Raw genomic sequence first — 26,968 nt, 5'->3', positions numbered from 1 at the left:
CATATGTGCATAAAATATAGATTCTACACTTTCAAACGAAACCACTTAAGAGGGTTTGGTGCAATGCTGGCCCTTTAAATCTAAAAGCGAAAGTCGATGATGTCACGGATCAGGTACCGGGTCTGCGGAGTTTAACTGGTTAAATCTGCCATTATGCTGATGCATAGACCTTTGTAGCCCTGCCCTCTTTTGAAAATAGCAATCTCATTTGAATTCAAAGCAACAGTCAACAAAATGCCACAATTAGGATCAAAGCCTTAACTGGTCAGTTTCAGAGAGATGTAAAACATTATTTGTGGAGTATATTGAGCTGAAACTTCACACAAACACACACACAAACACACACACTAGAAACATAAGTGACTTATTTTACATCTTGTTAAAAATCATAGATATATACATTAGATGTCGCCAACCCTGTTGTTGTCTATTGGAAGGAATGCGTCAATAGAGCCGCCATGTTGCTACAGGGTGGCGCTCCTTTGAAATGAATGCGGGACCAAGCTGCAGTGGAGGACTGTGGCCATCCAAAGCCAGAGATATACACACATGTCCATGATTGTGTGTTTTCCCGCTGGTCAGTTGGTCAATTTCTTTTAAAATTACGAAAATTATAATTTTACGTCGCTTTTAAAAGTGACCACATGGGCACTGCTGACAAAGAGAGTGTGTTGTGTGCATGAATATGTACTATCCTCCCTCCCTGTTAAATTCGGTCTAATCATGTCCTGAAACACAGCTCCTCTCCAGCTCTCACTTCCCATTCTGACGGAGGGAGCGATTCGTTTGTGAATGAATCTCCGTTATGAACGACTCCTTCACTTAGCTGACAATAATACAAGTTTCTGGCAGCGCAGCATCTCGTTGTCATATTTCATTTACATTGTTTGCCTTTTTTATTCAACAAAACTAGCATAAGCCGAGTGTTTAGTAGGAGTTGGTGCTGTTTTACCTTATGGCAGGGGTGTCCGAAGTCAGTCCTGCAGGGCCGGTGTCCAGCTGACTTTTGCTTGAACACACCTGCCCGGAAGTTTCTAACCACTTAAACTCTGCATTCCCGGTACCGAGGACAAAATGAAGTCATCGGGAGAATAACTACAGGTTTAAGAGGTCTGTCTGCATCAATAACACCATATGACCTACTGGGTGAAAGCTTAGAATGTCTATTTTCAACTGATGCACGTCACTTTCATATTTGTTGTACTGTGACAAAGTTATTTACACTTAATTTACACTCGATGTATGATATCTCAACCCTCCCGATTATGTACTTTGTTCAGTATGCATATTTTTCACATCGCTAATATTAGACACACAATGGCAAGTAATACATCAAATTAAAGCTCTCATTCCCAATAATAAGGATCCATCGTTGTTTTTATTGATTTACAATCACATATCTAACAGTCTTCGAATGAATCATAAAGTATAAACTTGTTTTTTGAAAACATACAAGGGAAATTATTGATCATTTGCTGCGGGAGATGCCGGAGCTAGCACAGATAGCCAAACAAGCTACATCATCTTTTACCTTAGGTTGTCCTCTGCGAAATGAGTCCATTTTCAGCGTTTTCTGAGGAAGTGTGCATTAGTAAAAGTGTGAATTAGTAGTGAATTACATATCACTGGAAAGGTGAGATTCTCGGCTTTACACTGATTTATCGTGAGCTTTGATCAGCCAATCAGTGACTGAGATATTGCATGACAAACAGGAAGAGGAGTGTCTAAAACAGAGTGTGTAAAAGTCACAGATCCGAATCAAAAAAGTTGTGATTTCCCACCCTTCGGTTGAACTAACGTAATCATTGCATACTACATGATAAAAACAAAATTCTTTTTCCTAGTGCCTCCTGACAAATGCTGGTAACAATCAAAACAGTCTGCAATTTGATGGCGCATACAGGGCCTGAGTTATACACTTTCTAAATCAGGCTTCAGAACAAAAAAAATTAAAAGCGGTTTGTGTTGAGGTGGTTCATCATAGGACAGACAACATATATAATAATATTTATCACTTTCAGCAGTTCTTTCTGTAATTTCAAAGGGTTTTCTGTAAAATTAAATTGAGATTTTGCATTTATTATACTGTATGAGGGTATGGGGACACCGGCAGGATCGATTGTGGACACCCCTGCCTTATGGTGAATGCGGTGAGTGACTGTATTATGATCAATACTTGTTGAGCACAAAAGTTCATAACATACAAAAACGTAAAAATCTAAATCTGATCTATAAACTGTTCTGCATTTATGCTTTGTTTACCTTGCTTGCTTGTTACTACACCTGTACACAGCGCTAAAGTCCAGCATCTTCACTCTGGCACACTGTCTTCCCTATTTGTCCTGCGAGCCCTGTACCAATATGGCCGTCCATATGTCCATCTGCACAAGACTTTTGGCCAGAGAAGAAATTAAAATGGTCGTGCCCAACTGAGTCTGGTTTCTCTCAAGGTTTTTTTTCTCCACTGTCGCCTTTAGCTTGCATGGTTCAGGATCTGAAAAGCTACGCATCGATGAGTTTGCTCTTCAGTGTTCGACTCTCAGTAATGACTTTAAACCACACTGAACTGAGCTAAACTGAACTGAACTTAAACACTGAAAACTGAACAACCCTGATCCGGTAACTATGACCATTTATGTGATGCTGCTTTGACACAATCTACATTGTAAAAGCGCTATACAAATAAAGCTGAATTGAATATGTGATATCTAGTGCAGTGGTTCTCAAACTGTTTTCATCAAGTACCACCTCAGAAAAAAATTGTCTCTCCAAGTACCACCAAAATGAGCAGTATTGAAATACAGTAACATAGTAGGCCCAGTAAAGCAGCTACAACTCTGCAAAGTTAAAAAACGTGGCAGATTACCTCAGAAATATAGGCTATATGTCATATATAGAATATTATATACATCATTTTTGATACATTTTGAAATATGTGTAGCATGTACAAGGCATATTTCATTCCTCCACGTACCACTAGAAGGAAGCCTGGGTACCACTAGTGGTACACGTACCACAGTTTGAGAACCACTGATCTAGTGTATATATCTATGGGTAAAAAAAGGCATAATAGGTCCCTTTTAAATCACTGAATTGACGCAAATCATTGTAATACATTACGCAAATTTGCTATAATTGGATCATACCGCATCAACCAAACCCCCTAATCTATCAACCCATCAAAGTAAGCAGGACGGGACTGAACCCCTGATACAGATGCATATTTCGGTGCTGTATGAAGCTCGGGCAGGTTGTGTATCAGCCTATTATTTTAGGGTGCTTTCACACCTACACTTTTGTTTCGGAACGTGTCTCGTTTGCCCAGTTAGCGCGGTTCGATTGGCATATGTGAACAGGGCAATCGCGCTCTGTTCCGCGCCAAAGTAATAGCTCCGAGATCGCTTGAGTGAGGTGGTCTCGGCTCGATTGAAACGAACCCTGGAGCGGTTCGATTGCAGTGAGAAAGCGATCCGATCCGAGCGCGGTTATATCACTGTGTTTTATGGATATGTAATAGGCATACGGCTATATGAAGAGAGAATTATGAGTAGGGCGGGAAGTTTCGCGAGTCTCCGGATGCCCGCAAACGAGTGATGATCTCCCGGTAATCTCGCGTCTCCCTCCCAGTCCTCAAATAGGCATCGTCGCGCACCCTTCTGACCCCTCCCCACCGCATCTCTCCTCAGACACGTCACGCGCGCGAACCCTGTCAATCACCATCAAACCACCACCTCACCTGATAGCTTAGCAGGACGCTGCAAAATAAACCCTGACACTCTGACCAATGTGAGGAGAGTTTACTCGCACGTGACTTATTTTAGCTATTTTGGTCCGTTTAGAAACTTTGCAATGTGAAAGCGAACCGCTCCAAGAGCAACAATGTAACAATTGTAATCTCTGTTTCGGAACAACTGAATCGATTCACAGGTGTGAAAGCACGCTTACAAGTTGTTTTGTCACTTCAATAGATGCTTCTTCTAGTGTTTTCCAAAACAGTGCTCACTTTTACTTCCAATGTGGTCCTGTTATCTGTGCCGTCACATGGTGCGTGAAAAATAACAACAGGAGATTGAAAAAAGGCGTGTAGTTCACTTCTGACATTGTATTGATGTCACATTATAACATTTAAGTAATTAGGCAACACAAATGATGTGTAAAATAATGCGCCACGCATGAGATCATGTTCAAGTCCACCGCTCAGACACAATCAAGACTTTGTTTTTTATCATAAACACAATACTAAGAATTACTTGACTGAGTACTGATTAGGCTGTAAAGTGTACTGTATGTACATTTATAAACCATTGTTGTAATACTGAAGGCTACCATTTACACACATTATACACCTGTCAGTCTACCTGACGCCTTTATCCACTTCTGTTTCAGAGCTGTTGCTTAAGTTTTCGCGGATATGCCACCAACAATAAGTTCCAATAGTATCTGGATGCAGCCTTCATGATGCAAGCTGTCAGAGATGCAATGTCAGACGCTGTGCACTCAATGGAGTCAGTGACGTCGCAATGAGGGGTGGGGTTAGGTGAGCACATCGGATGCAGCTCAGACTGCATATGCACTGAGTCTGCAGCCAGACCCCTCTCATAAGTCCTGCTAAACGAATAAAACAAAACCAAACCGTTCATTCATTTTCCTTTAGTTTGGTCCTTTTATTTTTCAGGGGCGGCCACAGGGAAATGAACCGCCAACTATTCCTGCATGTGTTTTATACAGCGATACCATTCCGGCTGCAACCCAGTACTGGGAAACACCCAATCACACTCACCGGGGCGGGTTTATTTCCAGCCATGGGGCCCAAAAGTTCTATAATGCACCTTTAATTTATTTTTAATTGATTAATTTGGCTGTTTCTTATATCAGTCAATCACTCCTTTTCTAATAATAATAACAGCATGTAAATCATCGTGTAAAACTTTTTAAACTATTTGTTTTCCTAAAATGAATTCACTACTAAAAAAGATATGTGAACTATTTTGTTTTTAAAACTGAATCTTTACCTGATTTGACTGCCGGACTTCTCCATGATTGAGGATTGGGGATGCATTTGCGCAGATGTGCTTAACATTAAACTTTTTTTTATTTTTTTAGACACTCATCATGCAAAATATGATAGAAAATGATGTTATATATAATTTACAGGTTTAAATTATACTTCTAGGTATTTATTTGTGGGCTCTCAGGTTTCCTGGGGCCCTAAGCAGCCGCTTATCTTGCTTATTAGTTTAATCCACCTCCGACGTTCACATTCACACACACACTCGTACAATAAAACCAATTTAGCTTATTCAATTGACCTTTAGCGCATGTGTTTGGACTGTGGGGGAAGCCGGGGCACCTGGAGGAAACCCACGTTAACACGAGGAGAACATGCAAACTCCACACAGAAATGCTAACTGACCCAACCGGAACTCAAACCAGCAACCTTCTTGCTGTGAGGCCACAGTGCTAACCACTGAGCCGCCCTGCCGCCCACTTTTACAATATTGCGATTAAAAATTACTGTTATTAATACAATCATCATTATTTGAGAAGGTTACAACAAAAATATAGTCCAGGCTCACAAATATGTTGCTCCGGGTACATTTTGTTGCACGTTTTAGATAACACATCCACTAGAGGGCGCTGAAGTTCCTGGATTTTGTGATTCACAAGTGTTTTCGGTTTATTTGTGGTGGTGAATTGCATAATTGGATGTTGATCTCTGCTCAACTTTACACTTTTGATGTTGAAAATTCAACCTTCATTGACATTTTCGTAATTTGAAGTCATATAATGTCTAAGAAATAATATCTAGAGCTGTAAGATTGTAAATTAACAGAAAACGTACTGGCAGTTTATTTACAAGTCTTTCGTAGTGTAATATACAGCACCAACACACAATAGAGCACTGCACACTATTAAAAATGAGCAAAAAGTCACTTTTTTCAGCTTTTCAATAATAAAAATTGCTGGAATGAAGATCAAGCTCCTGTGATGTGATTGAAAAGCAGAAATAAACTGGAAAAAATAAAAACATGAATCATAAAATATGGAAAACTGCTAATTTACTGTTTTTACAGTGTAGAAGCTGCGGTCAAATGTATGTTTAAGTAGCAGAGGACACGGTTGCACATGCCTTGTGGTAGGGCTGTGCAATTAATCGAAAATCTGATTTGGATTTCGGCTTCTAACGATTATGAAAAAGCATTAATCGAGATAAACGATTATTCCATTATTTACTGCCCTCTTTACAGTTGTAAACATTTGTTGCTCTTAAAAGCGTGAACTAAACCGCATGCTCCTGTGTGTGTGTGCGGCGGTCAGTCAGAAGCATGCGGTCAGTATTAGGCCTCATTCGCACTGTGACGAACAGAGCATCTAAAGTCATCTTACTGTGAGCGCTTTAATAGTCAAACACGTGTCAACACGGTGTTTAGTGATTATTCACATTAACTCTCATTTGTGTAAAAAACAAACGAGTTGAGGATCAAAAGAAACGTGAAAGCGATCATTATTAATCAAATAACAAAAGGAGAAAGTACCTCACTGCTCTTGGGTGTTTTTCTTACAGTGAAGATGCTTAAATCACAGTGTGTTTCATATTTTATTCTATTGTATTTATTTCTCTGTCTTTTGCAGGGAGGAAAATAACTGCATATAGTTGAAGTCAGAATTATTAGCCCATCTGAATATTAGCAACCCTTTTCCCACAATTTTTGTTTAATGGAAAGAAGTTTTTTTTCAACACATTTCTAATCATAATAGTGGTAATAACTCATCTCTATTAACTAATTTCTTATATCTTTGCTATGATGACAGTAAATAATATTAGACTAGATATTCTTCAAAATTCAATCATTCAGATTCAAAGTGCGATTCAAAGGCTTAATTAGGCAACTCATTGTATAACAGTAGTTTCTTCTGCAGACAATAAAAAATATATATATTGCCTAAAGGGGCTAATAATATTGACCTTAAAATAGGCTTCAAAATATTTAAACCTGCTTTTATTCTATCCAAAATAAAACAAATAAGCCTTTCTCCAGAAGAAAAAATATTATAGAAAATACTATTAAAATTCCTTGCTTTGTAAAACATCATTTGGGAAATATTTACTTTTTAAAAATTCTCAGGAGCGCTAATAATTTTGACTTCAACAGTAATCATTTTGAATAATCGTGATTACAATTATGACTAAAAAAATCATGATTATGATTTTTCCCAAAATCAAGCAGCCCTACCTTTTGGTCATACCTATCTCCTGTTTTCCCGGAATTCTCCCGTATTTTATTTCATGCCATAAAGGTATTTTCCCGTATTTCTCCAGTATTTTAAGTCTTTTTCTGAAGGGTTGCAAATAAACATTAAAGAGCTGATCCTCGTTATACGCAACCTATAAAGCCGAACCACCAGGAGCCGCCCCTTGCTCTTAAATGTGAGTGTATTCTGTGCTTTAATTTTATTTAGACATGAAAACACTTTGAAATATAAAAACAGCGGGATTCAATTTCCCTTTCACTACAGGTGCCGTCTCCTCTTTATATGCAATCCTCAAAACAGTCAAATAGCAGTGCGTGACTGTCAGCTGACGCGCTCCATAGTGATAAACAGACGCTGCTAACCTAATGCTGCATTCACACCAGACGCGGAATGCGCATCAAGCGCGAGTGATTTACATGTTAAGTCAATGCAAACGCGCGAATAGACATCCTGCGGCGCGATACGTGCGAATGGCGTGGTGCGAACGACGCAAATTGTGCGAATGGCGCGGGGCGAATTGAGCGTTTTGCGCGTTTGACGTGCTTGACGAGTGTTTCACACGAATCTCTCGAGTTCAAAAATCTGAACTTCAGCGGACATTCGCGCCGCGTTAACCAATCAGAAGCTTGCTCTTGTGGGGGAGTGATTGTGACGTAGAACCAGTTGTTGGTGTTTCGAGGGAAATCCTCCAGCCTTCACCGACAACAGTTCATCAAAAGCACAGCTGAAAGCCTCCTTCATCCAGGTTCAGTTTCTGGAGGAGTTTATGAGCTCACAGAGCTGGTTGCACCTCTAAAAGCATGTAGTGGACTCAGACACGACCCTAAACGTATCGACGCTGTTTTTCAGTCTTCATAAAGCACATAAACACTGTTATTTTCTTCATAACATCCATGTTAGCCATTTAGCTATGAAGCTAGAGTCTTCGGGCAGACAGAAGCCCTGCCCATCACGACTTCTGTTCTGAAGTGAATTTGACACGCGAATGAAGCGGGGTTTGACGCACAAATTAAGCGAGTAAACTCATATGTTCACGCGGCTATTTTTGCGCGAATAGCGCGATTTATCCGCGCGTTCTGCGTCTGGTGTGAACACAGCATTACAGATTCTGTACGCATGATTTGAAGAGTGAAAGTCTGTGTTTTGGGTGCGTGTTTAAACAGACAAATACACATAATTAATAATAACATCTACAGATGACGATCTTGGTGGGGTTTTTTCCAAACACAAGTAATTTCGTCCTAAATGAGCATAATCAGTTAGGAAAGCTATCGAATGCCTTCATTATAACGTGAGATGTGTGCATTTTAAAAGTGACACCTCTGTTATTTAATGTGATCAAACGAAAAATCCAAATAAATGAGATTCATTCGTTGCTATTTTAATCAGGATGTGTACGTTATACAGTGAAGAAACGGCTAATGAGATTTGATAGCTTGACTCTATTTCTTCATAATAGCTATTAATTTAATTATCTGAACTGTTTGCTAATGTATGTGCTGCTGATGTACACTATTTATTTGCTCTTTTGTAAATAATAATAATAAAACACATTACAGACCGCTCAACTGTTTATGTACAATAAGCAGCTCCAGATTAGCATACTTAGTAATTTAGGGATTTTTTAGAGGGGTTTTGGAGGGGCTGTATCCCTCATTATGGTGGGCATATCCCTTATTTTCACATACCATTGTTGACAGATTTGCTTTTGGTTCTGTCCCTTACTGAACAGATTCTGGACAAGCATATTTAGCTGGTACTAGCAGACCTTTTCTGCCAGATGCCGAACTTTCACAAAACACATCATCTCTCCCTCAAAGCATGCAAGAGTTTTTAAAGCAGGGATGGTGGTGGCTAAAAGACTAGCTTAGCTTAACAATTGGAAATCACCTTCACCGCCCTCATTCCAGAACTGGATTTCTGATATGATCTCTGATGGAGAGACTCAGATTGTAAACGGAAGAAAATTGTATGTTTAAGTATGTTATTGTGGTTTTCAGTAGGTTAAGATGGAGAATGTTTCATTTCCCTCCAGAATTCTTACATGCTAAAAATAGCTGACAAAATTAACTAAATACTCGACTTTTTGGTGTTTTTCTTACCAGCTTTCTTGAAAATCTTTCAAACTACACCCGCACAGCCCCTTTCATCCACTTTAACGAATCGATTAAATCACAATTGATCAAAATACGACTGGGTTGCACTCTGTTTTAATGTATTTCAGGGTGTGTTTTTGTCTTGTGAGTGTTCATGTGATGTTGTCAGGCGCTTACGGCAACAGGCACTTTGCTCTCTGTGACATTTGCGGTTCTCATTGAGAACATTGGATGCTTATTTTTAGCTTTGCGCAAATGCTTTCGCATTCGAAGTGCTATGAACAACTCGTTTTGTATAGCACGCTTACAAAGCGATCGCATGGTGAGGGGAAAATGTGCACAAAGGCTGAAAACGATGAGGGATGATCGCACAAACGGTTGTGTAATCACTGTAGACGGCATTATTTACAGTTTTTAACACTGCAAAGACAGGTGACACAATAGCTCAGAGGTTATAATAGCCAGGAAGGTCACCAGTTGGCGTTTTTGTGTGGAGTTAGCATGTTCTCCCCGTGCTCCGGTTTCCTCCACAGTCCAAACACATGCACTATAGGGGAACTGATGAACTAAATTGGCTGTAGTGTATGAGTGTGTGTGTGAATGAGTGTGTATGGGTGTTTCCCCAGTACTAGGTTGCAGCTGAAAGCTGGAATCTGCTTTGTGATACATATGCTGGAATAGTTGGCGGTTCATTCCGCGGTGTTAACCCCTGATAAATAAGAGACTATTGCGAATGAATGAACAGATGGCATCCTGTAAAAGCTGTTTCGAGAGTGCGAGAGCCGGACAGAAACAGAGAGTGACAGGTCTGCCTTCAGCACAGTCGTACCTCGCTGTGGGACCGGGGTAAAGCTGGAGGCAGTTACCGTGACAACTAACCGCCAACAATGATATCCACTGCTTTGATTGACAGCTGCTGGATCTCTCTGAATCTCACCGAGGTCTCAATATATGGAGATCCGACTCTTCCTTTCGTTCCTCTGTTTGGCGATTCGATGTCTTTCATCGTTTTAACAAGCGCCAGCTCTTCTGATTGGCCCTATGACAGCGTTGCCGTGGTGACATGCTGGGCTCTGACGGCCCCTTGGGACCTCACCTAGCTGTCGTCAGGTCCAGCCTGAGAAATAAATTGGATCCGTGTGAGAAGAAGAGACTAGCTAGACGACTCCTGCAGAACAGTTAGTCATACAGAGACTAATTATTAGGATAAAAAGATGTGTCCAGTTTAGCAAGGACTTCTCTGTTCCTCCGGTGTCGGCTAATGCCAACTAAAGTAACCCTGTGAGGAGAACAGGAGAGAGAGATGTATGGGGGAGAGGGACAAAAAACTGAGGAAAAGACTTCCTTCCAAACTGTGCAACGCTCTCAGCAAAAAACAATACATCATTTTAGACCCATCGCAAACTGTTTTATACACCAAACGGCCTTAGACTCCTTCATCAATAGGTAAAATGAGTAGAGAGAGGAGGATGAGAACACGGCCTGAGTAAAGGAGAAAGAGGGATGGTATAGGACATTCATGAGGAGGAAAGAAAACAGGAGAGGGGGACATTAGAGGAGAGCAAAGGAGAGGAGAACATGACGATGAAGATATTGTGTGAGATGTGTGGATTTAAGAATAAGACACCTTAAAATAAGACGGAAGAGGAGAAAAGGAGATCAAGAGGGATTAAGAGAATAGAGATGAGAGGAGATAAGATGAGGAGAGAAAAGAGGAAAGGAGAGAGAAAAGAGGAGAGGAGAGGAGAGGAGAAGAGAGGAGAGGAGAGGAGATGATATGAGATGAGAAAGAAGAGATGAGAAAAGATGAGAGGAGAGAAGACGAGAGAAGAGAAGAAAATTTAGGAAATGAGAAAAGAGGAGCAGAGAGGAAAAAAGAGAAGATGAGAAAAGAGGAGCAGAGAGGAGAAAAGAGGAGAAAAGAGGAGATAAGAAAAGAGGAGCAGAGAGGAAAAAAGAGAAGATGAGGAAAAGAGGAGTAGAGAGGAGAAAAGAGGAGAAAAGAGGAGATGAGAAAAGAGGAGCAGAGAGGAGAAAAGAAGAGATGAGAAAAGAGGAGAAGAGAGGAGAAAAGAGGAGCAGAGAGGAGAAAAGAGGAGCAGAGAGGAGAAAAGAGGAGCAAAAAGGAGAAAAGAGGAGCAGAGAGGAGAAAAGAGGAGCAGAAAGGAGAAAAGAGGAGCAAAAAGGAGAAAAGAAGAGTAGAGAGGAGAAAAGAGGAGCAGAGAGGAGAAAAGAGGAGCAGCGAGGTGAAAAGAGGAGCAGAAAGCAGAAAAGATGAGCAGAAAGGAGAAAAGAAGAGTAGAGAGGAGAAAAGAGGAGTAGAGGAGAGAAAAGAGGAGCAGAGAGGAGAAAAGAGGAGCAGAGAAGATGAGCAGAGAGGAGAAAAGAGGAGAGGAGTGGAGAAACAGGAGAAGAGAGGAGAAAAGAGGAGCAGAAAGGAGAAAAGAAGAGTAGAGAGGAGAAAAGATGAGCAGAGGGGAGAAAAGAGGAGCAGAGAGGAGAAAAGAAGAGTAGAGAGGAGAAAAGAGGAGCAGAAAGGAGAAAAGAAGAGTAGAGAGGAGAAAAGAGGAGCAGAAAGGAGAAAAGAAGAGTAGAGAGGAGAAAAGAGGAGCAGAAAGGAGAAAAGAAGAGTAGAGAGGAGAAAAGAGGAGCAGAAAGGAGAAAAGAAGAGTAGAGAGGAGAAAAGAGGAGCAGAAAGGAGAAAAGAAGAGCAGAGAGGAGAAAAGAAGAGTAGAGAGGAGAAAAGAGGAGCAGAGAGGAGAAAAGAAGAGCAGAGAGGAGAAAAGATGAGCAGAGGGGAGAAAAGAGGAGCAGAGAGGAGAAAAGAAGAGTAGAGAGGAGAAAAGAGGAGCAGAGAGGAGAAAAGAAGAGTAGAGAGGAGAAAAGAGGAGCAGAAAGGAGAAAAGAAGAGTAGAGAGGAGAAAAGAGGAGCAGAAAGGAGAAAAGAAGAGCAGAGAGGAGAAAAGAAGAGTAGAGAGGAGAAAAGAGGAGCAGAGATGAGAAAAGAGGAGAGGAGATAAGAAAAGAAGAGATAAGAAAAGAGGAGAGGAGATAAGAGAAGAAAAGATGAACGTAGAAGAGAAAGAGGAGAAAAGAGAGGAGAGAAGAGAAGAAAAGATGAACAGAAGAGAAAGGAAAAAAGAAGAAAATAAAAGAAAAGGAAAAAGCAAAAAAACAGAAAAGAGGAAAAAAGAGAAGAGAATGAGACGAGTAAAGAAAGGAGAAGGAAGAAAAGAGAATAGTAAAAGAGAGAAATGGGAAGAGAAGAGAAGAGAAGAGAAGAGAAGAGAAGAGAAGAGAAGAGAAGAGTGAAACAGAACACTGCGTATAAAGAATGAGGAGAAGATGAGGATTGAGGTAAAGACTATCCTGAAGAAACACTGAAGAGAATCAACAGCAGAGCAGGAGAGGACAGATCAGAAAGGAGAAGAGAGAAGGAGAGGTGTGAAATGTCTCAAGGAGAGAAAAGAGCAGATCTGACAGTGAAGGAGGAGAAGTGTCACAGGGAGGATGGAGACATGCACACACAAATAAAGCAGAGAAGTCTTGGAAATCCAACAGTCCATAAATACTCAAACTCAATGCTGCCTGTTTAACCATGAGACCTGCACTTTAAAAGTTGAAAACATCTCAAAACCGCAGGTGATACCTGTGAGCAAGAAGCATCCCGGTGTGTACGAGCCTTAATGATGCGCTCACACCAGACGCTGCGTGATTTACATGTTAAGTCAATGACATCCTGAGGTGCTTCTCATTTGAATAAATGCGGGTGAATGATGTGATTCAATCGAATAACACAGCTCCAATTGAGCGCTACAGGCATTTGACGCTCGAGTTGAAATCGTACGAGTTGAAAAATATGCACTTTAGCAGACACTGGCGACACTTTAACCAATCAGGAGCTTATTTTAGTAGTGGCGTGATTATGACTGAGTGCCTGTTGTTGATGTCCAGGGGGGAAAATCCTCCTGTCGACACCGGACAACAGCTCATCAAACTGGGCTCGGCTCAGTCGAAAGTAGCGCTGAAAGTGTCCGTCTGGAGCAGCTTCAGGAGGAGTTGATGATCTCACAGAGCTGCTGCACCTCTGAAAGGATCTAGTGGACTCAGACAGGGCGCCAAACGAATATCTGCTGTTTTTCAGCCTTCCTAAAGCACGTAAAGCACAGCTACTCTCAATAAAATCAACGTTAGCCGTGTAGCAACAAAACTGGAGTCACCATGACGTGAATCCGCATCTATTGTGAAGTGAATTTTACGTGTGAATGAAGGGAGTAAACTTAAAATGTTCAAGTGTCCAATTACGGGTGAACAGCACCATTTCTTTATGTAAGCCGCGTCTGGTGTAAATGCCCCATGAAGATGCAGAATGTGTGAATGAATTGCACTATTCACCTGTAAATAGACGTGTGAATATTTTGAGTTTACGCAAATTTACATCATGGCCAGCCCAGTGACTCCAGTTATGCTGCTAAATGGCTAACACAGATTTATTTATGAGAATAACTGTGTTTATGTGCTTTATGAAGGCTGAAAAACAGCGTAGATTCGTTTGAAGCTGTCTCTAAGTCCACTAGATCCTTTTTGAGGTGCAACCAGCTCTGTGAGCTCTCTCTGAGGCTTTCAGCGGTGCTTCTGACTGAGCCGAGTCCAGTTTGATGAACTGTTGTCCGGTGTCAGTAGTAGGATTTCCCATCAGGACACCAACAACATGTGCTACGTCATAATCACGCCCCTACAAGACAAAGCTCCTGATTGGTTAATGCAGCGTGAATGTCCACTATAAATCAGATTGTCCAACTCGAGCGACTTTCCCATTAGGTGCGTCAAACGTGCAAAAAACTTATTTAGTGCAAAAAGCACTGCAGGATGTCTATTCACGTCTTTGCATTCACCTAACATGTAAATCACTTGTGCTTGACCATTCATCTGGTGTGAAGACCCCATAATGCTGTGTTTAAACCAGATGCGGAATGCGCAGATTAATCATACGTAAATAAACTTTTGAGTTTACTCGCTTTGTTCACTCGTCAAAATCCGCTTGGTTCGTGTGTCAAAACCCGCTTGGTTCGTGCGTCAAAATTTGCTTTGTCTGCAAGTCAAAATGCCAAAATCCGTTTTGTTCGAGTGTCTAAATATGCTTTGGTCACACGTCAAAATCCAATTCGTCTGCGCACCAACATCCGATTTGTTTGCGCATCAAAATTCGCTTTATTCGTGCGTCAAAATATGCTTCGTTCGCGTTTCTAAAGCCGCTTCATTTACGCGTCAAAATCCGCTTCATTCTCACGTCACAATGCATTTCGTTGCATTGTAATTGTACATGTGTAATGACAATAAAGTTGAATCTAATCTAAAAAAATGCCAAAATCCGCTTCGATCAAATACGATTAGTTTGCGCGTGTAATCTGCTTTGTTCGCGCGTCAAAATCCGATTCGTTCGCGTGTTAAAATCCACTTTGTTTGCGCGTCAAAATATGCTTCATTCGCTTGTCTAAATCCGCTTGATTTGCGCGTCTAATCCGCTTCATTTGCGCGTCTAATCCGCTTCGTTCGCATGTCAAAATCCGCTTCGTTTGCGCGTCAAAATTCGATTCGTCCACTCGTCAAAATCCGATTCGTCTGAGTGTCAAAATCCGATTTGTTCGCGCGTCAAAATCCGATTCGTTCACGCGTCAAAATCCGATTCGTTCGCGCTTCAAAATCCGATTCGTCCGCGCGTCAAAATCCGCTTCGTTCGTGCATCAAATCTGCTTCATGCGCGCGTCAAATCCAATTCATTCACACTTCAAATCAGATTCATTCGCACGTCAAATCAGTTTTGTTCACGCTTCAAATCTGCTATATTCGCGCAATAAAATCTGCTTCTTTCACGGGTCAAATCTGCTTCTTTCATGGGTCTAATCTGCTTCTTTCATGGGTCTAATCTGCTTCTTTTGGGGTCAAATCTGCTTCTTTCGCAGGTCACATTTGCTTCTTTCGTGCCTCAAATCCAATTTATTCGAGCGTGATGGGCAGGGCTTCTGTCTGCCTGGTGACTCTAGCTCCGTTGCCAAACGGCTAACATGGATTTCTTTGAGGGAATAGCTGTGTTTATTTGCTTTATGAAGGCTGAAAAACAGCGTTGATTCGTTTGGAGTTGTTTCTGAGTCCACCAGCTCTGAGTTCATCAACTCCTCCAGAAAGTATACCTGGATGATGGAGGCTTTCAGCGGTGCTTCAGACTGAGCCAAGACCAGTTTGATGAGCTGTTGTAGGTGTAGGCATGAGGATTTCCCCCGAGACACCAACAACAGGCACTACATCATAATCAAGCCCCCACAAGAGCAAGCTCCTGATTGGTTAACGCGGCGCAAATGTCCGCTTAGGTTCCGATTTTCAAGCTTGAACGTTCGTTATGCGCGTTAAGTGCGTCAATCACGCAAAACGCTAAACTCGCGCCGCCTCATTCACGCATATTAAGCCGCAGGATGTCTATGCGCGTCTTTGCATTGACTTAACATGTAAATCACGCACGCTTGATGCTTCTTTCGCGTCTGGTGTGAATGCAGCATGAGACTAGCTTACTGATACTAACATCTCAAAAACGTTTATTTAATTTCATAGGTCTTTTAAATGCTGCTGTAGCAGTTCACCGGAAGCACCTGAGCTGGTTTATTGAACGAAAAGTCTTTGTTCACGCGTCAAAATCCGCTTGGTTCGTGTGTCAAAATACGATTGGTTCGTGCGTCAAAATTTGCTTTGTCTGCACGTCAAAATGCCATAATCCGCTTTGTTCGAGCGTCAAAATATGCTTTGGTCGCACGTCAAAATCCAATTCGTCCGCGCAACAAAATCCGATTTGTTTGCGCATCAAAATCCGCTTTATTCGTGCGTCAAAATATGCTTCGTTCTCACGTCAAAATGCATTCCATTGCATTGTACTTGTACAGGTGTAATGACAATAAAGTTGAATCTAATCTAAAAAAATGCCAAAATCCGCTTAGATCGCGCGTCAAATCCGATTAGTTTGCGCGTCTAATCCGATTCGTTTGCGCGCCAAAATCCGCTTCGTTCGCGCGCCAAAATCTGATTTGTTCGCGCGCCAAAATCCGATTTGTTCACGCGTCAAAATATGCTTCATTTGCGTGTCTAAAGCCGATTCATTCACGCGTCAAAATCCGCTTCATTCTCGCGTCAAAATGCATTTCGTTGCATTGTACTTGTACATGTGTAATTACACCAGAAGCAGTTCACCGGAAGCACCTGAGCTGGTTTATTGAGCGAAAAGTCTCCATGCATAAGCCCATTGAGAGGCTCCATGAGCCGCCATTGCTGTTGATAAAATGTTCCATTGGAGTCAACACAGTTGTTGCATCTCTCTCTCTCTCACACACACACACACACACACACACACTAGTCTCTCTCTGCTCCTGCATCTGTCCTCAGACCTCCTCAAATTCCCACACCCTTCTCTCTGGCTCTGGCTTTTTCCTGTAGAGCGACCTGGATAAGAGCTCCTCAGAGAATAATGCATCTCACTGAACTAGATTCACAGCGCAGTGAGAGAGAAGTGTCTTCACACTCACAACACCAGCACTTCACTCCACCTGACTCCGGGAAGCACTGCTCAATTATTGATGGAGGACTTTGAAAACGCCACAAACGCTTAGGCTTCCAGCGCTGACGGCTACAATATGCAAATCTGAGCACAACGCTGGAGCTGGGGGTTCACATTATACCACAAGAACCTGTTCGGAGCTCTGCGTCCTCATAAATATGTTCAGATATTTGTGGTACAAGCAGAGGCAGCCACACACACACTTTTACAGCTATCTTTATGTGGACTTCCTATAGCTGTACTGATAGCCCATACCCCATTTATGTACCCCATAAACCAAACCCTCAGAGGAAACAATCTGAATATTTGATTTATAAACAAATGTGCCTGTGTTAACATCAGTGAACGTCCCCACAATGACAAATGTCCCCATAAATCCATTTTAAGTCCTCACTAGGACATAAAAACATGAACACACACACATAGTGGACAATTCATAGGTGAAATGTATTTTAACACTTACTATAAACTAAACTCAACTCAACTAAAGGACATCTGTGGCATATTTTAAATGTCAGAGGACCTCATTAAGTATGACTTGAAGTGTTTCGAGTTATGAGGACATGCGTTCTGCACCAGCTTAATAGAGTGCAACTACAGTAGGTCCAACCTATGTCATCATACAAATATCTGTCCTTGTAAACCTCCAAATTAGCACATACACACCAACACACATATTGGTATTGGTGGTTTATGAGGACACTCAAAATATGTAAGGATGTCATACCACCCCTGCCCTTAAACCTGATCTTCACAGGTCACAATTTTAACATCTAAAGACCCCATAAGGTATGTTTTCAAGCCTTTTTAATAGACCACCATATTAGAGTACAACTGGGTCGTACCCCATGCTGTTACACAAAAAAAACTGTTCTTTTAAAACACCTAAACCAGTACGCACACACGCACTCAGGGAGCACGGGTGACCATCTGCAGTGCTATTGCTTGAATATTCTCAGTGCCTTTTTCAAGAAACCTGCCCTAATTTCATCTGACAGGGGCTGTGAGAGCCTGGAACCTGTTTGCTTGTGTGCTCTCTTTTGCGGAGCACACAGAGAGGCCAACAAGACACACAAAAACATACACAACTTAAAAAGTAATAACAATAAAATAATTATATATAATTGTACAAGCATAAATAAATGTTGATTAATTATAAAACAAAATAAAGTAAAATAAAACAAAGTAAAATAAATAAAATAAAATAAAATAAAATAAAATAAAATTAAATTAAATTAAATTAAATTAAATTAAATTAAATTAAATTAAATTAAATTCCTGATATATAAATAAAAATTTCAACCCAGGGTCATTGCGGATACGTACCCAGATTTACATTTCTGGGAACAGCGAAATATGTAACCGACAGTACGTCTGCTCGCAGTTTGTGTTTTAGCAAATCCACCAGAGGGCGCTGTGTGCGCTTACTGATGATCTCAGATTTCTCTCGAATGTCCTCTTCTCAGATAAATCTACCAGTGGCCGCAATACACACTTCAGCCGACCAGGCCAGCATGCTGTCGACTGACTGAACCACCCACCCCCATCCCTAAACCCAACCGATAGTGTTTTCAAAAGCAATCTAGAAAAAGAAAAGCTTTCACAGGCGTGTGATTTTACCACCACAACGTTTTCAGCCTGTTGGTTTTATTATTTAATTTTACTTACTTTGCTTTTGTTTTACGTGCTCACAAAATTTTTTGCCAGACTCAATACTCGTCGTCCCGCTCAACCCCACTCCGCGTCCTAAGTCCACCGTTGTACATGGCTGAAAAAGCCGTCCGTATGGAGGTAAGCAGTCAGCTATTAATGTGAATAGGAATAGAAGCCATCGGCAGCGTCATACTGCCCTATACCATTCATTTTAACACCGAAATGCTGTCAGACGTACCTCTGGCTACATCATTCACGCTCTGCAGAAATGTGATTAATTGTACAAGAATTAATAAATGTTGATTAAAATAAAATAAAATAAAATAAAATAAAATAAAATAAATTAAAATTAAATTAAATTAAATTAAATTAAATTAAATTAAATTAAATACAATTAAATTAAATTAAATTAAATTAAATTAAATTAAATTCCTGAATATATAAATAAAAATTTTCAACCCAGGGTCATTGCGGATACGTACCCAGATCTACATTTCTGGGAACAGCGAAATATGTAACCGACAGTACGTCTGCTCGCAGTTTGTGTTTTAGCAAATCCACCAGAGGGCGCTGTGTGCGCTTACTGATGATCTCAGATTTCTCTCGAATGTCCTCTTCTCAGATAAATCTACCAGTGGCCGCAATACACACTTCAGCCGACCAGGCCAGCATGCTGTCGACTGACTGAACCACCCACCCCCATCCCTAAACCCAACCGATAGTGTTTTCAAAAGCAATCTAGAAAAAGAAAAGCTTTCACAGGCGTGTGATTTTACCACCACAACGTTTTCAGCCTGTTGGTTTTATTATTTAATTTTACTTACTTTGCTTTTGTTTTACGTGCTCACAAAATTTTTTGCCAGACTCAATACTCGTCGTCCCGCTCAACCCCACTCCGCGTCCTAAGTCCACCGTTGTACATGGCTGAAAAAGCCGTCCGTATGGAGGTAAGCAGTCAGCTATTAATGTGAATAGGAATAGAAGCCATCGGCAGCGTCATACTGCCCTATACCATTCATTTTAACACCGAAATGCTGTCAGACGTACCTCTGGCTACATCATTCACGCTCTGCAGAAATGTGATTAATTGTACAAGAATTAATAAATGTTGATTAAAATAAAATAAAATAAAATAAAATAAAATAAAATAAAATAAATTAAAATTAAATTAAATTAAATTAAATTAAATTAAATTAAATTAAATTAAATTAAATTAAATTAAATACAATTAAATTAAATTAAATTAAATTAAATTAAATTAAATTAAATTCCTGATATATAAATAAAAATTTTCAACCCAGGGTCATTGCGGATACGTACCCAGATTTACATTTCTGGGAACAGCGAAATATGTAACCAAGAGTACGTCTGCTCGCAGTTTGTGTTTTAGCAAATCCACCAGAGGGCGCTGTGCGCTTACTGATGATCTCATATTTCTCTCGAATGTCCTCTTCTCAGATAAATCCAGTGGCCGCAATACACACTTCAGCCGACCAGGCCAGCTTGCTGTCGACTGACTGACCCACCCACCCCCATCCCTAAACCCAACCGATAGTGTTTTCAAAAGCAATCAAGAAAAAGAAAAGCTTTCACAGGCGTGTGATTTTACCACCACAACGTTTTCACCCTGTTGGTTTTATTATTTAATTTTACTTACTTTGCTTTTGTTTTACGTGCTCACTAAATTTTTTGCCAGACTCAATACTCGCCGTCCCGCTCAACCCCACTCTGCGTCCCAAGTCCATCATAGTACGTGGCTGAAAAAGCCGTCCGTACGGAGGTAAGCAGTCAGCTATTAGTGTGAATAGGAACAGAAGCCATCGGCAGCGTCATACTGCCCTATACCATTAATATTAACACCGAAATGCTGTCAGACGTACCTCTGGCTACATCATTCACGCTCTGCAGAAATGAAAACAGGGGTACGTATCCACAATGAGCCTGTGTTGAATAGTTTAAGAAATGTAAAGATTTTACAAGGATTTAGTAACTGTACGTAAGCTTTAATTAGCTATAATGCTTAAATTACACTAGAAAATCGATGATCATTTTCTCTCACACAAGCAATTATAGTTAAAATTGTATAAAAATTAACCGCAAAGGTCACATTTTACAACAAGGGTCACGATCACCAGTGATCTAACATTTGCAGATTGCTGGAGAACTACAATTTAGCCACTAAACCGAACTACAACTCCCAGAAGTCATCCAATCACTCCTGAAACAGCTGACAGTTATCTGGACACACACAGACACGCATTCACACAGCTGAAGTTCATCATTGAATGATTACATGGAGAATACATACACAACAGTTTCACGCACCCACGGCTGAGTCTTGTTTCTGCAGTGACATTACGACTCGTACTCTGTTTCTGGTCTTTCTGTGTTTCGAGCCAAGCTAAAACAAAGACCATGCGGGTAAGGTAGTTGAAACGGTAAGCTACAAATAATTAATCTGTTATAAATTATTCATAAATAAATAATTCAACGCTGCCTACAACGACGATGCCATCGTCCAATGCTATGTTCACATTAGACATCGTATAATGCCAAATTGCTCGACATCGCCCAACCCCAGTAAATACATCAAATAGTATTAATAGAAGCTTATTGTAGTGTTACTAACTTGATTGATTGATTGATTGATTGATTGATTGATTGATTGGTTGATTGATTGATTGATTGATTGATTGATTGATTGATTGATTGATTGATTGATTGATTGATTGATTGATTCATTGATTCATTGATTCATTGATTGATTGATTGATTGATTGATTGATTGATTGATTATTTGATTGATTGCAGTGTGTGTTTTTAGTGTAAAAAGCAGGGATATGGTTGATACTAGTGTAAATGATTATGTTTTGCTGGTGATTAATATTAGATTTGGTTAAAAACTTGTATTATTTGCTTTAATTAGTTTTCCTAATTTAATTTAGTGATATCATAATCAACAAACAGCAGCATGTTTAACACAATTACCTTTTGCAAAGTGATGGAAAAAGATCAGATTTGACTCGCTCTGGATTATGTAAGATCGGAGATGCATGTAACTATAGCGAGACTTTATAGGATATAACATTTCCCTGGGAAAATACTGTTTTATTAGCTATGTTTATAATGTTTTAATCTTTGTGTGACGTATTAGTCTACATTTGTTTATCTAATGATATTAAAATAAAAAGGTAAAAGCTTTTTATCAGATCTGACTATGTCAAGGTGAAAACTTTTAGTCTTTAAAACACTATGAGAGAGTGAAAACCTCTGCAGATATTCGGACTTCAATATTTGTACACTCACTGGCCACTTTATTAGGTACACCTGTCCAACTGCTTGCTGACGCAAATTTCTGATTAGTCAATCACATGGCAGCAGCTCAATGCATTTAGGCATGTAGACATGGTCAAGACGATCTGCTGCAGTTCAAATCGAGCATCAGAATGGGCAAGAAAGGGGATTTAAGTGACTTTGAACGTAGCATGGTTATTGCTGCCAGACGAGCTGCTCTGAGTGTTCTACTGGGATTTTCACGCACAACCATTTCAAAGGAATGGTCTGGAACAGAGGAAATACATCCAGTGAGCGGCAGTACTGTGGGCGCAAATGCCTTGTTGATGCCAGAGGTCAAAGCAGAATGGCCAGACTGGTTCCAGCTGATAGAAAAGCAACAGCAACTCGATTAAATGACCAGTGTCTCCATCAAACAATGGCCACTTCCAGCAGGATAACGCGCCATGTCATAAAGCGCAAATCATCTCAGACTGGTTTCTTGAACATGACAATGAGTTCACTGTACTCAAATGGCCTCCACAGTCACCAGATCTCAATCCAATAGAGCAGCTTTGGGATGTGGTGGGACGGGAGATTGGCATCATGGATGTGCAGCCGACAAATCTGCAGCAACTGTGTGATGCTATCATGACAATATGGAGCAAAACCTCTAAGGAATATTTCCAGTAGCTTGTTGAATCTCTGCCATGAAGGATTAAGGCGGTTCTAAAGGCAAAAGCGGGTCCAACCCGCTACTAGTACAGTGTACCTTATAAAGTGGCCGGTGAGTGTACATATATTACATCAAATTTTATCACAATAACGATACTTCTGCAATAAATAGTGCAATGCTTCTATAACCACTGACTTCCATAGTATGTGTTTTCCCGACTAATGAAGTCAGGTTTCAGCTTTCTTCAAGATATCTCAATTTGTGTGCAACTGAAGAAGCTCATAGAGGTTTACAACCACTTGAGGATGAGAAAACAGTGAGTAAATTTCTATTTTGGGGTGAAATATCTCTTTAAGGGCATGTATATATATATGTATATATACACACACATATATATATATATATATACATATACATATACACATACATATACAGTATATATATACATACATACATACATACATACATACATAAATAAATATATATAGATAGATATATTTATTATTTTTGCATAGGTAATTGATTTCCCAGTGATGGGTTGCAGCTGGAAGGGCATCCGCTGTGTAAAACATGTGCTGGATAAGTTGGCGGTTCATTCCGCTGTGGCGAACACCCTTAACAAAGGAACTAAGTCGAAAAGTAAATGAATGCATGCATATCTAAATTGACTCAACACTGTTTGGAAGAAGAAGGCTTGACTCTTAACCCTCTAACCTCATTGCACTCATGCACGTACAGCGCATGTACAGGGATGTCTCGTTCAATTCCTTTAAGGTAAGTTTACAATCTGTCCATATCCTGTCGTAAAAGTGCCGAGCGACAGACTCTCCGGCTAAATGAAATGCTGGAAGTAACAATTACACACGGTTTGCTTCGAAGCACATTAGCGAACGCCCTGTTTAATATTAATGAGGAGACATGGCGACTTAAATGGGTTCGTAGTGCTAATGTGTTCTCCACGAGCGTCTAATCACTGCCAGAGGAAAACAACAGACGGAATAAAACTCTCTGTTTTGTTGCAGAGTGTTACTGAGTGCCCATTTGAGTCAGTCCAACTGGCCTGTGAAGCAGGAGGGACGTGTTATAAAAGTGATGAGCGTTAATTGTATACCCTATTAAACAAAAAATATTTGTGTTTTGTAATTAAAGGAGGCATTTAAGGGCTTACAGGAAGTGTGAAACCCATCGTATATACTTTAAATTGATTATATATTAATGATGAAAACATTAAATGATAATAAGTTCATGATATACACAGTTGAAGTCTAAAATTATTACATTTCTTTAAGTAATACAGGCTTGTGTCGCTCCCCTTTGCCAGGTTCACTTGATGCCAATCACAAGCGGTTTGAGGCTGAACAGTCAGGAGATTCCTGCTTCTGAAAGAGCGTCCAGCTCATTGAGTTCTGGGAACTGCAGACATGTGCCTCGAGTAAAGATGACTTCATCAGACTCTCTCTCTCTCTCTCTCTCTCTCTCTCTCAAAAATGGCACAAGAAGAGAAACAGTTGTGCAAAATGTGTGTGATCAACTGATAAGATCAGCGCAGGATTCAGACTGAGCCTCATAATATCGATTAACACATGATATCTTAGTCTTTTGAAGCTACACGCCGTGATTTTTGGTTTCTTTCTTCATTCCTATGATGATAAATGTAAATGATAAATGAATATATCGATTTTTATACAGTATATTTAACCATTTTTAATGCAATATGTTACGTTTTCGCCCTCTATGCAACCCCTCCCTCCACCTCTCTCTCTCTCTCTCTCTCTGGCTATGTGTGTGTGCTGGCATGTGGACAGGCTGTTAAAGAAGGAGCCAGATCCGGACTCCATAATAAGCTATACCTTACAGGGTTCAACACTAAGGATTTTTTCTACTGATCCATTCGGGCAAGTGGTTTAGGTTTTTACTTGCCCTGCAAAATTTTTTACTGGCCCCACCAAAAAAAAAAAAAAAAAAAAAAAAAAAAAAAAGAAGGTAACACTTTTTTTTGCCAAATATATTAAATAATGTCAAAAATAACGTCTGTAAATCTAGCATTTCAAAAGTTAATAAATGGTTAATGAGCAAAATGCTTAGTGTTATGCAAACAAAACATCAAACATCATCAGGGAAACGGTTTGAATTTCCGCTTAGTAAAAAAACAGTGTGCCATTTGGGACGCCACTACATACATATACTATACTGTTGAGTAAGTGCATAATAGTGCATAGTGTGCCATTTGAGACGTAGCTTAGGTTATGGGGAAAAACAGCATGCTCAAAACATCACGGATGAACCAAAAAGCAATATAGTATCTACGACATCACAGAGAAGATAGCATTTAAAGACTTAAAAGCACAAACTTAAAATGCACGCAATTGACAAAAAGTGGCAGGCAAATTAAACTTTAGTGACAAGGCAGCACTGTCCTAATCGGGCCAGTAATGATCCTGACTACTGTCCCAAGTGTCTCTCACGCTGGCCCTGGGCCACCGGGCAGTCCTTATTGTTGAGCCCTGCCTTAATACCTTGACCAAATCCATATGGTGCAAAAAAGGCAATACAAAATACATTGCAAAATTATTATTATTATTCTATATGTGTGTGTGTGTGCCATTCATAAGTATGAGTTATATAGAGGAAGAGGCAAAACAAAACATTCCTGAGGGCTACATCTCACATTTTTAAATGTCTTTAGATGAATTCTATAAAATTTTCAAATAAAATGCAAGCAAAGCAGCAAAATAAATGTTTGAATATATACATATACACACATTGGCCACTTTATTAGGTACACCCGTCCAATCTCTAATCAGCCAATCCCATGGCAGCATCTCAATGCATTTAGGCATGCCAGGACGATCTGCTGCAGTTCAAACAGAGCATCAGAATGGGGACGAAAGGGGATTTTTAACGTTGCATGGTTGTTCACTGTACTCGAATGGCCTCCACGGTCACCGGATCTCGATCCAATAGAGCAGCTTTAAGATGTGGTTGGCATCATGGATGTGCAGCCGCCAAATCTGCAGCAGCTATCATGCTGTCATGTCAATATGTAGAACGATCTCTGAGGAACATTTCCGGTAGCTTGTTGAATCTCTGCCATGAAGGATTAAGGCAGCTCTGAAGGCAAAAGAGGGCCCAACCTGGTGCTAGTAAGGTGTACCTAATAAAGTGGCCGGTCAGTAACAAACATTTCATGCAAATTCAACTGATCACCGAAACTAAAAGAAACTGATTTCATGAAGTGGAGGAATCTGTCATGTGGCAGCAAAAGGCCCGGTCACGTGATCGCCGTTTACTCTATTTATAGTGGCGTTTTTAATTCGCCTACTTTCAAATGTCAGAATATCGCAGCGAACGGCAACTTGAAATGGTCAGAAGAAGCTGAGATAATTCGAGAGATGTCTCGTCGCACAGCGAGAATCCAGAAGACGGAATCAATAGCGGAGTTGCTCTTTGAGAACGGAGAGCCGCTCTTTTGTAGTAAAGTGCAGCTGACGCGGGCGGTTGAGGAGAGCGTAATTAGCTTCATGAGAACTCTAGTTGTGCTCCTTTGTTAGCGTGTTAAAGGAGGCCTCTCGGTTTGATGACCCTGAAATGAAGCTTTCAAACGCGGCTCCTTCAGTATTTCCTTTTAGGAAAAGGTCAGCTCGTGGGGTTTTTTTCTGTAGCGGGTTGGTGCCAGAACAACATCTGTGCTTCCCCCAGGGCAGCTCATTCACCTTCAAGGTTAAAGTGAGTGTCATTGAAAAGCAATTAGAGGTTTGGAGTGTGATGCTTAGCTTTCAGAAGAACGGCTGACATCTTAATAGACTGCATATCAGAGTGGGACTGCTTGGTAAACGGGCAGGGAAAAACATAGCAGCGTTGTAAAATGATGCGAAGCTATGCTTTTCATTCATCTTAATACTAGACATTTAACTAATTAATGAATAAAAATATGCCATTATTACTATATAATTACTATATAATATAGCACTTATTCAAGCTAAATATTTAGCAGGTATACAATTAATAAAGAAGAAAATAATTAATTTATTCATTCATAAAAAAATATACATTATGCATTTTTACCATTAGTGCTATATATATATATATATATATATATATATATATATATATATATATATATATATATATATATATATATATATATATATTTATATATATATATAGATTATTCAAATAAAATATGTAGTAGCTATAAAAATAAATAGATATAAATTATTAATTAATTAATTAATTAATCAGTTGATGCATTAAAATAGCATTTTTGTAAATACTATATATATAATATATTAAAACTAAATACTTAGCATGTATAAAATAAATTTAGGGGACAATTTAATTCAGCCATTCATAATAAATTATACATTATGCATTTTTATTATTATTATATAATTAATACATAATGCAGCATTTATT

The 26,968-nt window shown here is 39.9% G+C and overlaps 2 protein-coding genes and 1 pseudogene across 12 annotated transcripts in view; 2 read left to right on the top strand and 1 right to left on the bottom strand.

The window, feature by feature from the left end:
• The window catches only part of slco1d1 (solute carrier organic anion transporter family, member 1D1), a 790,174-nt gene that overhangs the window by 201,989 nt on the left and 561,217 nt on the right, over positions 1-26,968 (top strand). The gene's annotated exons all lie outside the window — the stretch shown is intronic.
• The window catches only part of si:ch211-266c8.2, a 268,161-nt gene that overhangs the window by 186,046 nt on the left and 55,147 nt on the right, over positions 1-26,968 (bottom strand). The window lies entirely within an intron of this gene.
• LOC148682560 (uncharacterized) lies at positions 10,096-12,323 on the top strand (annotated as a pseudogene).

The sequence above is a fragment of the Danio rerio genome, chromosome 4 (genome assembly GCF_052040795.2).
Source record: "Danio rerio strain M-AB ecotype USA chromosome 4, GRCz13ab, whole genome shotgun sequence".
Taxonomy (NCBI): domain Eukaryota; kingdom Metazoa; phylum Chordata; class Actinopteri; order Cypriniformes; family Danionidae; genus Danio; species Danio rerio.
The sequence above is the reverse complement of the archived record's forward strand: the minus strand, read 5'-3'. Positions and strand labels throughout refer to the sequence as shown.